At 33.2% G+C, this 12069-nt stretch overlaps 1 long non-coding RNA gene across 2 annotated transcripts; it reads left to right on the forward strand.

The window, feature by feature from the left end:
• Positions 1-5291: 5291 nt before the first annotated feature.
• Positions 5292-8291, forward strand: LOC134681577 (uncharacterized). Of its 2 annotated transcripts, none has more exons than XR_010100641.1 (3): positions 5292-5340; positions 7509-7576; positions 7958-8291. It is a non-coding gene; the product is annotated as an uncharacterized LOC134681577 (long non-coding RNA). The 2 variants fall into 2 exon arrangements; XR_010100642.1 differs by lacking the exon at positions 5292-5340 and adding an exon at positions 5455-5600.
• The last annotated feature ends 3778 nt before the right edge of the window (positions 8292-12069 follow it).

Consider the following 12069-nt stretch of genomic DNA (forward strand, 5'->3'; position numbering starts at 1 on the left):
TGGAGGAACGCTTTGCTCCATCTTGTCAAACTGAATTGTATCGTGTTCAATTCAAAGAATGTCGACAAAAAGCAAGCGAGACTTTGCCGGGGTTAGGTCAGTCAGTTCGAAGACTGTCTAATCTGGCCTACCCGACTGCTCCGTTAGAATTAAGGGACACGCTCGCCAAAGAACAGTTTATAGATGCACTAGTAGACTCCGAAATGAGACTGAGAATTAAACAGTCCCGTCCAAAAGGTCTTAACGATGCTATACGGTTGGCAGTTGAGCTTGAAGCGTATAACACGGCTGAGAGCAAAACACTGAACAGTATAGGTCATTTACGACATACTACTAGTGACGAACGGACAGACACACCTGATAGTCCTGACACGGCTGTTTATATGGGACAAATGACGACATGGATGCAGACGATTGAAAATAGTTTACAATCCTTAACAAAAGAAATGAGAAATTTAAAGTCCCAAAGAAAGTTCCAACAAAGGGGGAAAATTAATAACACACAAAGTAAAGGGAAAAGGTGTGGTCCCTGTTTTAGTTGTGGAGAAATAGGGCATTTTGCAAGAAATTGTCCTTATAATAATCAGAAGCAAAGTACTCGGAAAACAGATAACAACGGAACATATACGGACGGTACGGTCAAGACACTGAAGTCTGAGGTTAAGTATAATGACAAAGGCGCTGTTGTTGTTACAGCATCAGAGAATGCAGGAATGTTTGTTGAGCTGAGCATTCAAGGTGTACCAGTTAAATTTGTGGTTGATACCGGAGCTACACTTACTGTAGTTTCTACAAGAGTGTATGATTTAATTCCAGACTTGTGTAGGCCACGTTTAAGTGAAAATAAGTCACAGATTAAGTCCGTTTGTGATAAATATTTAAGCCTTAAGGGTAAGGGTAGTTTTACACTTGATTTTGGTAAACAGAAGTTTATTTCAGAGGCTGTTGTAACTGACTTACTAGTCGATGGTATTCTAGGTTTAGACTTTATGAAGAAAAATAAGTGTCTGATTGACGTGTCTGCTAACGTATTACACATCGATAACGTTAAGGTCCCCCTATGTGTTCAAGGTACCAAAATTAGAAATACTGATGTTCGTAGAAAATCTTGTCGGTTAACATCAGACACCCAGTCAAAAACGGACCGTGATTGTTCTAAGAGAGAACAAAGTCAGGTAAACGTAGTTACAAGTCAGATACCAGACATGGGTAAAAACTTGACTTTAAATGAGTTACAGTCAAATGACTCGGACCTTAAACTTATTAAGCGGTGGTTGACAGAGGGTCAAAGGCCACAGTACAATGAGGTATCAAGTAAGGGATATTCTCTAAGGTCATTATGGAGTCAGTTTGGTTGTTTAGAAGTCCATCGTGATTTAATAGTTAGACGCCACATGGACCGTGAACTGAACGTTGTGAAATTACAACCGGTAATTCCAATGTCTGAGCGTAAGCAAGTTTTACAATGCTGTCATGAGACAAAGTGTGCAGGTCACCTAGGTATACATAAAACTATAGAGAAAATACGTCAGTTTTTCTATTGGCCTGGTTTGCAATCCGACGTTAGGATGTATGTTGCTGGTTGCAATCAGTGTACTAGGAGAAAACGACCAATGAAAAGGAAACGTGTTTCGTGGAAATTAGAGGACAATGGTCGTCACGAGAGTAAGAGACCAGCATGTATGGCGGATAATGTAAATAAGTGAAATTCATATTGTGTATAAATTTTGTTGAATTATATTTTGTAATTTTGAATGTATCATGCGGGACGCATGTAGATTGAGGCGTGGGTTATGTAATGTTTATTGGTCGTTATGGTTATGAATCTAGGAGAATCTTGTTGTATATATGTGTATTTTATACAGAAAGAAGCGTTGTTTGGATTTAGACGTTTGGCGGTTAGATTAGTGGCCGGGTCGAAAGTTATAGGGGTGATCATAAGGGACTCTCTATGCTCCATAAGGGTAACATATTGAGAACACCCCTATCAAGGAAATAGTGGTATCGACCAAGAGTATATAAGAGAGTGAGAAACGGCACTCGAGGCGGTCGGTTGGCTGTCGATGAGCTGCCATCCTTCAACTGAGCGTACGTCGGATATATTAAGTGCTAGAAGAGCCTTGATATCGAGAGGACACTTCGTACTGGGTACAGAGTGGACGTACACGTTGACAGGATCGACATAGCAGACTGTCCCACTCGGAGGACAGGCTGCACCAGCCCGTACTGTCTGGTAGTGACAGGTTGTCCCACACGGAGGACAAGTTGTTCCAGCCCGCACTGTCTGATAGTGACAGGTTGTCCCACTCGGAGGACAAGTTGTATCAGACCTCTCTGTTTTGTATTGACAGACTGTCCCATTCGGAGGACAAGCTGTACCAGCTATACTGTCTATAAGTGACACATCGTCCCATTCTTGAGGACAGGCTGGTTTATTGTATCATATTTGTATATTATATAATTGTCCGTTGTTACTTTGTATCGGCAAAGAGCCCGTGTATATATTTTGGTTCATTGTGAATTGTGCATAACATAGATAGTTGTAGTTTTTAGTATTACCGTATTGTTTGTGGACAACTTGGATCCAAGTATTTACTGGAACGGACGTTTAAGATATAAACGCCTGGTTACACGTTACAGTTACGGGGTGCAAATCTCAGGGACTGGATTTTCGGCTCTCTCTTGACATCATTGCGAGTATGGTTTTGAGAAACGATGATAGTCCACCGGAAGTGGACGACATAGGGCTGACCATAGTAAAGAGTGAGCAATATATATTGCATCTAAAGGACACCCTTGTAGATTTCGAATCTAATCCAACTACATACTTGAAAAGTATTAATATAAGTTGTAATAACTTGTTTCCCAATCCACCGGTATCTACATTTGTTTTAATTTAACTCTATTTTGTTTTGGATTGTCCTTCTTTCTTCTCGTTTAAATACGTAGTCTTGTCATTTAAAGACCAAACAGCCTATTGTTTATGCGCATCAGCTAACGCAACTTGGTAGTGACATAAACGCTCTATGACGTTGTTTCCAGCAATGAAAAAAAACGTCAAATTGTAACGTCCTATTTCGCGTTTTTCACGGATTCCAACATGGTGTACGCTACGTCTCAGAAGAAAAGAGGAACTATTATGCGTTGCGCTACTTTAAAATATCATGTGGAAATTTAACACAAATGTACACATAATTTAAGATACTACACTATATTTAACCTTCGTTCTAATAGAAATAATAAAAAACAAATTTTGATCTTGACTTTTTGCATTCGCGCCGTTCTGCCTTTCATTTGTTTTTATTCTTTCACATGCGTAGATTTTGTCTTAATTTGGCGTCGATCTGTATTTCATTTTTTTCTTCTTCACTTTCGTAGATTTTTGTCTTTCGTTTGTGCCGATTGTGTACAGGTTAGGTGAAAATTATTTTTATGCCCGATTTATGGATATATTATGTTTTCTGTTCTGCGAGTCCGTTCGTTCGTCTGTCCCGCTTCAGGTTAAAGCTTTTGGTTACAGTTTTTGGTCAAGGTAGTTTTTGACGAAGTTGAAGTCCTATCAACTTAAAACTTAGTAAACATGTTCCTTATGCAATGATCCTTCTAGTTTAAGTGTCGATTTTGCAAAACTTTAAAAATTGAGTATTCACAAGGTTAGGCCGATATTCAATTATCCCTTAAAGTTTTGACATGTGCATGTAACTGATGTCTGGATGATTCTCGTAAAAGAATGCACGATCTTGCAATGAAGTTATAATCAATTTATACTGCTTATTTGACAAAATCTTATAGTAAAAATAAAATGATGACAAAGGGTCATTTTTGTTTGTCATTTGTTTCATTTCAAATTGTCTTTAAGAGAAATGATAAACATATCGCCTAATCTCAATGAAGCTTACAGCTAATTTCCTAATGTCTGTAGATCAACACTTTGGTTTGCATGCTTGCTTTGTTTGTATATTTTGTATAATTACATTTTGATAACGTATATACAGATTTACATATCTATATATAAAGATGTCAATCTTAATTTCAGAGCTTCAGTAAATTTTCATACAAACAAAGAAGGAAGCCAACCAAAGTTTTACCCTGCAAGCATTATGAAATTAGCTGTAAGGCAAAAATATTAATAAAACTAATACTACTCAGCAAATGTGAATTAAAATCAAAATTTTCAGTGTTTAAAACTGAATTGTCAGTGTAAATTTAACTTATGACAAAAAACAATTGCTCCAAGAATAATATCTTACATCAAATCGCTCCCTTTCATTTCGCTACAACTGTGACCGGAACGATTGAAAAAAAAAATCGATTTTAAATGCCGGCAACAACTTCTTCTTTGTTTTACTTTATAATGTTTTAGAATCGAAACGTTCATTCATATATTAAACCTATAACTTTAATTTCCTTATATCTTAAATATTCAAAAATAATGAATTCACAAACTTAATGCAATAATTTCTAAACCTCCGTCTTAGTCGGGAAAAATAATAGTTTAATAATTGTATGTCCGTCTTTTAACAGTACTGAATGAGTTCGTTACGGCAAACTTCCTTCTGAAATTGACGCGAAAACGAAACAAGCACATATAGTCTGGTATAGTCAAATACTCTGTAAGGTGACCAGTGCAATCTTTCATTTCTTTTTTTATTTTCAATAATTCTGCTTATGTGGAACAGATGACCAAAAAAAATATAAAAGCGACGTGAAAGCTAGGTTATTACAAACAATTTTCCATTCCGACGGATGGTGTTTCTGAAGGTTTATATTGTGCGGCAACAGCATAAAGATCTGAAACTGATACATGCTTAATCTCTAGTACTAACGGACAATAAAGTAGGTGAATATAGTTGTTACTCTTGGAAATTTGAATGTGGGTTTCAAACGTCCAATTTGTGATTTCTTTTTTTCAAATAGTGCGCCATCAAGGAAAGTTTGTACTATGACGTCAGATGCAATGTTCTGAAGAAAGACAACTCTTTTCTTCAAAACGGACGAGAAAAAATCATGAAAATTACTCATAACTTTTCAATCTCCGGCGCAGAGATCACATATCCGTTCCGTTCAATACTTTGTAACACTACACTCAATATGACCTCTGCCATACCTTTTTTTGCGTACTTTTTTGTTCCCAATCTCTAATCAAAATCTACATTACTGTTTATTTAATTAAGATACTTTTATGGAGAAAAACATAGAAATTCTCATTTTTGCGAAGATAAGTATATCAAACAAAAAATTTTGCTATGTTTATTAACGTAATACTAAAAGTTGCATTTTCGTTAGAGATTAAATTTCTTTCGTAAACACAGCCGGTTGTGAAGGGACTATTTTGTCACCGTAATTACCATTTTTTACTATTTTACATTAATTTTATATTAATTTCTACCTATAATTACAATTACTATTATGTTCTGTAATGCCTGTAATAGTACAGATTCCCGGAGACATCATTTTAAATATTTACCCTGCCACGTTGTTTTTTTTGCCGGCGAAAAAACAACATGGTGCTTGTTTTGTTTTGTCATAGTGAAGTTTGATGTAACCCCATGCTTTCTGACATGAGCCCACCCTGAAGAAGATGGAGCAAAGACAAAAATGTAATATGCAGAAAAATGTAAATCAGTATCAGCCATTTGATAAGCAGAATAATTATTGGCAAGGCTTATTTTACCAACTTAGCATCAGTTATCAAAGGGTCATCAAATAATGTGGGGGTGGGGGTTATGTGTACAAAACCACAATACTTATAACAACAACAATTGTTCACCTGTAAAAACCAACCTGCTAGCCATTAATAGGTCTTAAACAAAAATACCCCACATCCATAAGTGGACTTCATCAGCTGGCCTCTACATAGTCCAAATAATTATGACTTCTACAAAGGCTATTATATTTTTTTCTTTGACACCTTACTTCGACATAAGGCGTCAAAGAAAAAAAATATAATAGCCTTTCAAGACGTCATAATTATTTGAACTAGCCTCTACATTTCTATTGATACATTTGTAAATCAAGATATATGTCACATGTATGTAGGTTGTAACTTACTTTAAAAGTTTACAATCTTATTCTTTGATATAACTTCTCTACATTCACACCTACACAATTAAGTCCTTATAACTATGATGTCATGCAAGTATATTTTTATTTTTTTTCTGTCAGGATGAAGATGTTTTTATAATTATTTTGACTACATTCAATACCCATAGATTTATTTTAACATCAGCTAGTGGGCCCCCACTTATAAAAAATTCTGAATCTGCCACTGATTATCAAATTTGTACTTTGTTTCTCACCAGTTCCATGTTGAACAGTTTGTCCATTTCAGCAGGGGATGCAAGTACAACCGACAAAACAGAGTAATTTTAGTAAAAGTACTTGCATATCATTCTGTTTTCTAGCAAGGACTAGAGAGTGAAGTGTTTAGAAAGCTACAATTTATATATGATAGTAAAAAAAATTAAATGATAGTAGGTCATGATGCATAACTAATCAATACTTAAATCTTTCTTAGATTCACCATAGTTTTATTTAAAGTCAATCTTTTTCTGCAATCTAATTAAAATTAAATCCTTTAATTGCTCCTGTTCTGATATGTTGCGCATCAAGCATTGATGCGTGACATATCAGAACAGGAGCAATTAAAGGATTTAATTTTAATTAGATTGTCTTTTTCTGTTAGGTACAAATGTGTTAGTTTTCCTTACAGTTTTGCAAACAAATGCACACAAAGAAAGGATAGATAGGGACATAGGCTCATACAAGCAGCTGGTGAAAGTTTTGCCTATTTATTTGAATCTGTTTTTTTTTTATTATTCATTTTAAAGATAGAAATCATAGTTATGTATACAAAAGAATATGTGGTACTATTGCCAATGAGACAAATATCCACAAAAGACAAAAATTACACAGACATTTAAAACTATAGGTTACATTATGGCCTTCAACAATGAGATGTAGTTTAAGTCTATGTGACATTATCAGACACAAAAAAATATTCCCTGAATTTTTTACAAAGGCCAAGTGATACCATGATGGATTGCTTGACTGTAGGCTGTCAATATAATGAACACACTGAAATTATTGACACTTACAGTTCTAGACAATCAAACAAATAATATTTGAATAAGTACAAATGTGTTCTTTATACTGAACATGAAAAATGATATATATTATATAAACTCTTGTTGAATGTTTATGACTTAAACAGAAATGTGGTTATAATTCTCATTAGAGCTTATTTCCTAATGCTTGTAAAATAAGACTTTGGTAGACTTGCCTGCAATGTAGCTGAAGCATTGTGATTAAGATTGACATCTGCAAACAATGTAGATAGGAATAGTTATTTAAACTTGTATATTAAATTTCAATTTAATTGAATGTTATCCCAATAACAATTGTACAATATACAAACAAAACAAGCAAGCTAACCAAATTCTTACTCTACATACATTAGGAAATTATCTCTAACTACTGCTTCTATATATACTTTCCTTTCATTTTAGCAGTTATGACAATGTTATGCCAAAAGATGACTTAAAGGGGCATCTGGAGTAAAAAGACAGACTACTGAGTATAACATGAAATTAATTATATCAATCAAATTATAAGACTGATTAACTTCTCTTATGTAGTGCATTTACATAATGTCAAAGTTTTCTTCACAAAATTCATAATGCTACAAAGTACTGAAGTTTTAAATAGTTTGTAAATGTTGTGCTATTCATATACATCTGCTGTGTGATTACTCTATTTACATGCAAACACAGGATCATACAAATCATACATAGTAAACATTGTAAAAAGATGTTCATACATGTACAGTGTATTTAGAAATTGAGTCAATATCTAGCTATACATATATATACCATACATTTTCTATACTAAGGAGTAATTAAACACTTTTAAAAATACTGTCTTTTTACTTTTAAGTTACCATTCATCTAAATTGCAGTTCTTCAAATGACCATGAGAACAGTTGTAAATTGTTAATGAAAGAAGAGGAAGAAGTGGATGGACAGGAATCAGACTAAAACAATTATGCATATATGTTGAATGTAACAATTGTTTTTTTTTTAATTATGCCAATTTATAAAGATAAGACCTGATTTGTATATACATATATGCATGATAAAGATAAATACACCATAAAAATATTTAATTTTGCTTTATTCTTTTGCAGGAAACCAAGTATGAAATTGAGAGGGTTTCAGTATTTCTAGCATATTATAGTATTCATTTATACTTGGGATTGGTATACAACTATACAAACAACTGATCAAGCAGAAGCCACCATTTGTTACTTTGTAACTCACTAATTGCTTTATCTTTTGTTTTTGCTTCAATTTACATATTTGGGCCTATGTTGCTTCTAGCCTCCTTTTTTTTTTTTGCTTAAAGATAAAATGTATGCTCTATAATAACAAAGTTCATTATATAAAGTCTGTAAATAAGGGAAATACACTTGTTGTATGTTGGTTCGAATCCAACTGCAGACAAACAAATGTGAGCTTTGTAACTCACTAATTGCTTTATCTTTTGTTTTTTCTTCAATTTACATATTTGGGCCTATGTTGCTTCTAGCCTTTTTTTTGCTTGAAGATAAAATTTATGCTCTTTAATAACAAAGTTCATTATATATAAGTCTGTAAATATTGGAAATACACTTGTTGTATGTTGGTTCGAATCCAAGAAATGTAAGCTAGTTAAGCTTATGAAAGCATTTTTTTTTTTTATCATTTTACAAAATAGCAATGATTTTTAGGATAATAGTTTCTTTACTAATAATTGGAAAAAAAACTTGTATATTTTCCTATAGACTTCTGTTTTTTAATTTCAAATAAATAAAGGAACACAATTCATTTAATTGGCATTTATGAAAAAAAATAATTAGAAAATAAAATATAATACATGTTTATTCATGATATTGATATTAAAGAATGCTTTCACATTTTGCTTTTCACCTCTTATAGTGTTGAAATCACTATGATTTTCTACATATTGGTGTTGGTGTTAAGTTGGTGTTTAAACTACCAGATAGTATAACAAAATGGACACATTTCTATCCTGTAAAAGTTACTCTCCATCTGGATGAGACAGTAACACAGACTTATTTGTAGATTTTTATACAAAATGCATATGATAGAAAAAAAAAAATCATGTACCATCTGTTTAGCATAAATTAAAATGCACAGACACTGCAAAGTCTTATAAACTTACAGTTTGGTTAACACATTTTATAAAAAGGCTGTAACTTATTAGTTTTCAGTAAACAATTACTGTAGTTGTAGCCATAATTTGCCACCTTTTACAATTATGAGTAGACTTATATTGCCATCTTATAGTCAACAGGGAAGACTTTTAACTGCAGAAACTGAAATTGAAATACAAAATGGTTCATATTTATTGGTTCTTAACCTGATTGTGAAGACTGTTCCTAAACTTTTAAGTTCTTGTTACTCCTCAGGTTCATACATGTAGTTCATATGCATACCATAGACAGGAAGCTTGAGATTGATTTTGGTCCCTATGGTTTAGGAATTAGGGGCCAAAAAGGGGCTTAAATAATCATTTTTATTTGTTTTTGCACAATAACTTTAGTACAAGTGAATAAAAATTTATAAAATTTAAATATAAGCTTCATGACCTTAAAAGAAAGGTTGAGATTGATTATAGAGGTTTTGGTCCTAACGGTTTTTGAAAAAGGGTCCAGAAAGGGGCTTAAATACATCTTTTGAGCAGTTGATTTTGGTTTTGGCTCAATCACTTTAGAATAAGTAAATAGAAATCTATGAAATTTAAAGGCAAGGTTTATGACCACAAAAAGGAAGTTTGGGATTGATTTGGGGGGTTTGGGTCTCAAAGATTAGGAATTATATAGGGGCAAAAAAGGGGCATAAATAAGCAATTTTGTTGGTTTTCATATTAAGTGCAGTATTGCAAAGCATGTATGGAACGGATATGAACTCTGCGCCGGAGATTGATAACTTTTTTGAAAGGTCGGTGACATACACTGTTTTTTGCTTTATTTTGAAGAGTACATATGGCACTTTCCTTCTTTAAATTTTTATGAAAAAATCACTGGTAGTTATTTTTTAATACTGGGAAGGTTTTTCAGTTTTACGTTTAATTTTTGGCGGGAATGAAATAAATCATATCTTTAAAGATCAAATCAATATGAGCCTTAAACTCTTGAACCTGTATTTGAAAGATACAAATCTACTGTTTAACGTGAAACAAGAATTATGCTTGTAGGTTTGATATAAAGCATTTTTTCGAGAGTTTAGATAACAAGCAAATATAATGTCAATATTCGGTAAAACAGGAAAATGAGGTTGCTATAGTGACAAAACTAAGTCGGTGACCCCCATTTTTTTTCATCATATCTTGTTCCTCAAATCATGAAATATCTTCACACAAAATTTTAAGGAAAAATCACTGGTAGAAATGAATAGGCTGTTTGGTCTTTAAGCGATATTTTTTTATAACATTATCGTACAATGGGAGTTTTGGCTAGTCATTTAACCAGGTTACACCTATCATTTTCTTTAAATGTCCTGTATCAATGCATGTTAGGTATATGATAGTAAATTGTTATCGAATTGTTGGTTTCTATGTTTTTTTAGAGGTTGTTTTTGTTGCACTTCAGTGTTCTTGTTGTTCCTTTGTTTTCATCTCATAGATGATTTGTTACCGTCGGTTTTGGTTTGTTTGTTACCCGGATTTGTTTTCTCTCAATAGATTGATTTCTTTTGAACACCGATATACTACTGTTGCCTTTATGCATAACATTTTCTTTCCAATCATCGCTAGGTTTATAAATGATTTTCTGGGCAACTATAATTATGTGTAAATAAACTCATCATAGATACCAGGACTAAATTTCGTATATACGCCAGACGCGCGTTTCGTCTACAAAAGACTCATCAGTAACGCTCGAATCCAAAAAAAGTATTAAACGGCCAAATAAAGTACGAAGTTGAAGAGCATTGAGGACCAAAATTCCTAAAAGTTTTGCCAAATACAGCCAAGGTAATCTATGCCTGAGATAGAAAAGCCTTAGTTTTTTTTCAACAGTAAATTTATAAATATAACTATATCAATGACAATTCATGTCAGTTCAAAAAGTGCTGACTACTGGGCTTGTGATACCCTCGGGGAAATAATTCATAATTAGGAGTGTTATCATTTATCAGCAAACAGTTCATGTTTTGTCGATTAAACAAGACAAGATACATTTTTTACATCAGTGATCAAAATTAGTAATACTGTATCAATTTCATGAGAGAAAAATAGACGCAATTAAGATTTCATTCCAAATCCATAACTATAAAACATCTTCTAAAAGTGCTGCTGTGTCTGACAAAAAATGAGGTATTAATACTGTTCCTTGGTTTTCAAAACTAATTATGAAGTGAAAACCTACAATAACTATTTATCACTTCTATTTGTAAATCGGAAGTTGTCGTCTCAGATCTTCGTGGTAAACGTACGCCTCTCAGATACGAGAAGCCGCTACACATTATGGATAGCAAGTCATACAAGTATTCACGTAAAGACAGCTGTAGATTGGGAAGTAAAGAATGCACGAAATGACCCAATATCTAAATGTGAAATATTATATATTGATTTTTTTGAAAATCCTATGTAAGAGAATATATTTAAATATATGGAAAATGCACGGAGTAAAAGGAACGACAATAAATTGCATGAAATTAACCAACTTTATGCAAACCTTTGAACATAGTTTTAAACAGGAAATATCAGTGTGTGATTTCTAGATGCCGTATTGGTTATGTTGAAATAACTCGAGTATCTTAAAAAAAAAAATGAAATATAACCAGTGCGTATATCTTGCGATTGGGAGTATACAATTAATAAAATTGAGAATGGAAATTGGGAAAATGTCAAAGAGACAAAAAAACAGATCAAAGAGCAGAAAACAGTCGAATGCCACCAATAGATCTTAACACAGCGAGAAAATCCGGGATCTTGAGGCGTATTGACCTCGCCAATATCCTTTGATATCCGGAATAAAGCAATTTTAATGTAAATGTCCTGTTGAAA

The sequence above is a fragment of the Mytilus trossulus genome, chromosome 8 (genome assembly GCF_036588685.1).
Source record: "Mytilus trossulus isolate FHL-02 chromosome 8, PNRI_Mtr1.1.1.hap1, whole genome shotgun sequence".
Classification (NCBI taxonomy): Eukaryota; Metazoa; Mollusca; class Bivalvia; order Mytilida; family Mytilidae; genus Mytilus; species Mytilus trossulus.